The 6,744-nt window shown below is 29.8% G+C and overlaps 1 long non-coding RNA gene across 1 annotated transcript; it reads left to right on the top strand.

The window, feature by feature from the left end:
• The first annotated feature begins 2,521 nt into the window (after positions 1 to 2,521).
• Positions 2,522 to 6,389, top strand: LOC130669429 (uncharacterized). Its single transcript, XR_008990186.1, has 3 exons — positions 2,522 to 2,617; positions 5,394 to 5,549; positions 6,083 to 6,389. It is a non-coding gene; the product is annotated as an uncharacterized LOC130669429 (long non-coding RNA).
• The last annotated feature ends 355 nt before the right edge of the window (positions 6,390 to 6,744 follow it).

Raw genomic sequence — 6,744 nt, 5'->3', positions numbered from 1 at the left:
AAATAGCTCTGGTGGACTATAATTGCCGGTTGCATATCGGTTGCGTAGCGTTGCGGTTAGCGCATAAGACTGGCGAGCGTTAGGTGATAGGTTCGAATCCCGGGAGTTGCGATTTTTCGTCGATTATTTCTTTCTACGGTAATCTTAATTTGGTTAATAGCATAGGTGTAGTAATTCATAGAATCTGATAGATATTCTGCCTCTTTCACATTCTACCTCCAGAAGTTCCTCGAACTTCAGAATAAAAAAAGTTCTAGGTAAAAAATTTTTTTTGTATTTGAGTCAATTTTAATTATTTTATCATGTATTTATAATTTGGTAATAATTATGATTGTATAATTATAATAAAGTGGGGTTGCTTCTAACGTGTTGAAGTGTTTTTAGTTTCTTTATTTTTTTTATAATAAATAATAATTATTTTGATTGTTATTATTATTAATAGTAATATTATTTAAAAAAAAAATAAATAAATAAATAAATAATGGGTCTGAGTGGGATTCGAACCCGCGCCCTCAGATCTAAAATAATGTTAACATTGTTGTTGTTATATTTAATATTATGATTATTCAACGTCTGGTTTCGTTGTAAACTTGTTATATTGGGACAAAACTCCTCGAGTTACAACTAAACCAGACGTATGTTCATACAGTACCCAATAGCACAAGGTCTGTTTTGATTGTACATTTTTCTGGAATTAAGTCGAGGAAAAATTACAACGAAAACGGAACTTAGATTTCGACTCGGGATAAGTATTCGTTTATTTAATTTAACAATACGACGAATAGCCTTTGTAACGATATGTAGTTTCGTTGATATAGGTATCTGTATTGCCAGCGTGAGGATCCGTACAGCTAAATTAGCTATGAGTATCATCGTTCTCGGTTGCCGGATGCCTAAATACAGAGTTTGCGCAATAGTCATGTCAGCGATTCATAAAATGCCTAAAATAAAGATGCGGATCGTCATTTTGACGATCCACTGTGAAGATACTCTGTATAGCTGAATTGGCTATACGGCGTATCGTTAAGTAAGATGGCTATACAGCGTATAGCCAGAGTAGCGATACGTATACTTAATCTGGCGATATTTTTCTCTCCGTGTACCTTCACTATCATCACAATCTTTTTCATCCAATATTATATTATGACTCTAATTCTCAAAACTAAATTTCAAATATAATATTTCCACATTGATTCATTCCGATTACAATTTTAATAATTTATATAACTCACTGATTGTACATTTTTTAATTAATTAATTTGTTGTTAAATTAAGTATTAATTAATTAATTTTTCCACTTATAATTTTCACTAATAATTTTTCGCAATTAATTCCCTACTCATTATTTTCCCACAATTATTATACACTAATTTACTTCACAATAAAATAGTCTGTTTCTTTCCATTTTACTCAATGACAATTTATTACAATTCTAGCGTTCTTTTTATGACGTCATTTTATTTAGATATTTTAATTAATTACTTAAGCCTAGTTTAAGCCTAGAAAGGTTTTTGTGTATACGTTTCAAGCTTCTCAAGCTTGAAAATAATATTTTGTGCCTTGGCTTTCTCAAAATCTTTAGCTGAGTCAATATTTAACTGAAAATAAATACAAAAGTTTAGATTTTAAGAAATTTTAAGAAACTTTATAAGAAATATACTTTTGAAAAAAGTCACTATTAGTTGTTTAAATATTTTTTTCTCTCCAGGTAGAATTCTAGTCTTTTGCAAACCCATAATTTAACCATGAGAAAATTCTGTTATTAGAAGTCCTAATTAATCGAGTAGATTCGACAAAAACATCGGTTCTAATGTATACTTTATGTGATTATTAAAAAAAAAAACTAATAAATAAAGATGAGTCACTGGTTTTGCAGCAACGTCAACTTTAATTGTTTTTCTTTCAAGCTCACGATTGACATATTTTTTTTTTAAATTTATCTTATGAATAGTAAACTTTTACATACATATATATATATATATATATATATTGGAATATATATATATTGGAATATAAAATTTTTTACGAAATTATCAGAATCATAAAATAAATATTTTTTTTTTATTTAAAAAAAAATCTAATCTTTATGTGAAGTAGGTTGGAAAAATACCAATCATTTATATAACATAACTTTTTTCATCTTAATAGCACCCAAATTTTTTGACGGATCGCAAAGAAACGATACAATTTATTCTTGGAGTAATTGTTAGCTTCATTAGGCTCGCAGATGAGCCAATCAGTCAATTAGTTTAGAATTTAAAACCGCCTAAAGATTTCGAAATAAAAAAATTCTACTTTTATCGTTTCTTTTTTTTTATAACTTTATGATGAAAGAAATTAGCTAAGTTTTGTAAAAAGTAAATTAAAGCTGATAAATTAAACTACAATTTTTATTTCTATTTCGACTGGAAAAATTTTAAAATAGTTTTTAAAGAAATGGAATTTTTTTTTATAAGATCACGACTAACATAATTGTTAAAAATCTTATCTTGTGAGTCGTAAAACATTCACATATTTATTCTCGTATACATATGCTGATATTTCCAGTAAGTTTTTAATATTCTTGCAGTTATTACCAGTCAGACAATACTCATTTTTTGTCGACAATAATTATTGAGTAAGTAATTCATATTTAATAAAATATAAATATATATATATATTAGGGTGGCGCAAAAAAACCGACTATTTTCTTTTTTTCCATCTCGCATGAAAATTTGTTGGTTTACGATGTTTTGAGAAGCCTCTCCACAAATCAGCTCGATAAAAAATTTTTAAGAGGTCGCTCACGAATTTTGAAAATATCAAAAATGATCGAAATTCGGATTTTTATTTAAAATTTTTTTTTTTCTCGTGGCAGCAATAGTTTACATTTGTAAAATCATGACTATGCTGAAAATTTCAGCCCAAAATTTAAATATTTAAACGGCGCTCAAGAATTTCAAATATTAACTGATAATATGTAACTAATAGTTTGAATTAGTTTTTATAACTCAATTATTGTCATTTCACTTAAATATAACTTTTGCATAACCAAAAATATACAGGACAGTCTTAAACAATAAAATTTGGTAAGTTTTGAATAAGCGAAAAAACCTCTAAATTGGATTAAAAAATAAAAAAGTATGTAAATAACTTATTATTTCTATTTCTCGGGTTATATTTTCATTCATTGTCATGCAAATTGATGGTAAAAAAATCGAGAAGCTTTATTATTAATATTTAAGGGTCGCTCAAAAACGTCCAAGAGACTGCGCTCGGAAACATTCAAAATTCTTGAGCGCCGTTTAAATATTTAAATTTTGGGCTGAAATTTTCAGCATAGTTATGATTTTACAAATATAAACTATTGCTGCCACGAGAAAAAAAAAAATTTTTAAATAAAAATCCGAATTTCGATCATTTTTGATATTTTCAAAATTCGTGAGCGACCTCTTAAAAAATTTTATCGAGCTGATTTGTGGAGAGGCTTCTTAAAACATCGTAAACCAACAAATTTTCATGCGAGATGGAAAAAAAAAAAAATAGTCGGTTTTTTTGCGCCACCCTAATATATATAAATATGTATATATTCGAATTATTCGTATTTCCCAAACGAATAATTATTTTTGATAAATTCTCAAACTAGGGTAAAAAGACCATTTATGGCTATACTATTCCGTTTTTGGGCATCCAATATATACTAATTTTAATGAATAAAAAAGTTTAAAATAAAACTTTTGTTGTAATTTTTTAATAACACTTAAAAAATTAATTAAATCAATGTTCATTTTAAAAATAATTTTATTTAAAATTTTTGAAATGTCCAAAACTGGCCCTTAAGTCGCCGAAAATGATACCTCTACTCTATACTGAGTCAATTTATTAGAACTTACAAAATTATATTAAAATATTATCATTGCATCGTAAATAAATTAATGTAGAATTACCTCTACAATTCAAGTACCCAAACTAATATATATTCAATATAAATCAAAATTTCGAAATTTGTTAATTTATAAACCCGTTACGTGCGGGTACTCATTGATCGTAGAATTTAAACTTCTGCACAAATCCGTTATTTATTATCACTAGTTTTTATATTCGCATAAAGTTTTTATTATTTAAAAGCTAGAAAGCTTTTAATTTATCTATATCTCTTAACACGAATTAGTGAAAATTTCATTAATTACGTTAGTGAAGCTATATTCACTTTATAATCAGTGTATTTAAATAACAAATTAGTGAATTCTCACTTATAAATTTAGTACAGTCATTTTCACTAGCAAATTAGTGATTTTCACTATTGAACTAGCGATATTTTCATAATTTCCAGACGCAAAATTGTTATTCACTTCTTAATTTGTGAATTTCACAATTTCACTAGTAACTTTAACTAGCAAATAATTAAATATTTTACTAGATATGAATGTAATTAATAATTATCGAACTATTTTTAAAAATTTTAATAAAAAACTTTCAAAATAAAAAAAAAATATAAGTACAGAACAATAATATATTGACATGAAGAGTACCTCAATCATAACATCACGGATTTTTTATTTCTTCATCAGTTATTGTTTGGTATCATAATGAATATACTATTTACACTCACGCGATCACATTCGTAGGTCAGCGCGGTGGATAGCATCAAATACTTTGAATCGGGAGGATGCAGGTTCGAGCCCAACAGTCACCGGAATTTTTTCATCAATCAAAATCATGTATACTTCCTCTAAGCAATGATTCCTAATACATTGATCACATTTCGGAACTAATTACAAGTGTCTTATATTTTATTTTCGCAATATAATATTTTTTTCACTGATGAAATCAGTGGATTCCCATATTCACTTTTCAATTTAGTGGAGTCTCATATTCACTTATCAAATCAATCAATTCTAATATTCACATATTGATTTAGTAAATAGTCACTAATTCTGCGTGTTACGATTGTCACATTGACAAAAAGTGAATATTCACTTAGAATTAGTGAAAAATCACTAATTCATGTTTAGAGAGTATAGAAAATTAACAACCCTCGCAGATTTGAATCACGGTGGAAACACCGTGGAAGTGTAAACACCGTGGATCCACCGTGGTTATACGGTGGGGTTGTTCCATTTCACCACCGGGTATACACAGTGTATCCACTGTGATTACGCGGCGTATCCACCGTGTTTCCACGGTGGCTTTGTGCTATTTCACCACCGTGGTTCCACGGTGTATCCACCGCGTAATCACAGTGGAAACACCGTGTATACACAGTGGTCAAGCCACCGTTGAATCACGGTGGATACACCGCGTAATCACAGTGGTAGAATGAAACAAACCCACCGTGTTTCCACCGTGATTCAAATCTGCGAGGAAACTGAAACATAAAACCCGTTGGTTAATCAAAAACTAAAATTATCTAGCTTTGGATCAGATCAATTTTGATTGAAAAAATGTCACAGATTCTATTTGGATTTATTGCCCTTCTCGTTATTATTGCAATGATGCAAGTCACTGTCGAAGCCGGCTCGGGCAGAGATCTACCGCCGTGGTGTTTTTGCAGTCCCGATGGAATATTGGTAAGCATAAAATAGGGGAAGGGAGGGGGGCAAAGTGGGCCCCTTAATGGAAAATTAATTATGATATCATTAATTTTTCTTCAATTTTCACTTTATTATGCTGCGTCCATTAAAATTGAAAAATCGAAAATCGGGGGCGAAATGGACCCTCCAAAAAATTTCGGATTTGATATTTTTTATTCTTTATGGTGTGATATTTGCAAATAACTATAAAACAATTGTATTTTACTAATATAAAAAATCATTTTTATAGTCTGCTGCGATACAACTTTAAAACGTAATTTTATTATCTTCAACTTTTTTAATAAATTATATTTAATGAACAGTTTTGGTGGTCTTAGCCCTCATTACATAAGAAATTTCGATAAGCTTATTATCTGTCTGAATTTATTGACGTATAGCAAATTTTGAGAGGCCCACTTTGCTCCCCCCTCCCTTACGTAAATAAATAAAGATAACATATTCACTATTTGAAATATTATGAGAAAAATTTTTTCTAATTCTATGAAATTAATTAATATTATTATTATTAGTGCTCAAGTTCTAAAGAGTGCTGTTCAGGAAACTGCATCACGTCTGAGATTGCAAGAGAAGTTAATAACAATCCGTCGGAACAGGACTCTGGACCATCCTATGTTTCTCGATGTGGGACAAAGTGATTAAACTTGCCATGTCTGGTCGCACCTATTATTATGGTCGAATAATAGGGCGCCACTGGAAGATGGACTCGGCCTTTTAGAACCGGATGTTAAGTTAATTTTTATTTAGAAATCAGTGTCGTTGTACACTTTATTTTTGTGAGAGAGGAGTGGAATAATGAACTGAATCTCAATTAATTAAGCACCTTGTTTATTATTTATTTACCTTTTATAACAATTATTTTTATGACAAACTAAACTTATGACAAATTAAACTTCTCGTCTCCCGGACGGTTTTTCTTATGACAAACTAATTTTTATTACGTCTCCCAGACGTTTTCCACACTTCCACCCACACACACATATCATAAGCGTCTTCCGGACGTAACACTTCACACACACTCTCGTTAAAAAACCGTCCACCGGACGTTAAACCTTGAACCTTAATATACCTTGATAAAAAACCGCCCACAGGATATCAAACCCGCAGTACCTAAATTTCTATTGTCCACTGGACATCATCTTAAACCTAACTTACATCTTGTCCACCGGACTTA

The sequence above is a fragment of the Microplitis mediator genome, chromosome 6 (assembly GCF_029852145.1).
Source record: "Microplitis mediator isolate UGA2020A chromosome 6, iyMicMedi2.1, whole genome shotgun sequence".
Lineage (NCBI taxonomy): Eukaryota > Metazoa > Arthropoda > Insecta > Hymenoptera > Braconidae > Microplitis > Microplitis mediator.
Note: the sequence above shows the minus strand (reverse complement) of the source record. Positions and strands in the feature narration are given on the sequence as shown.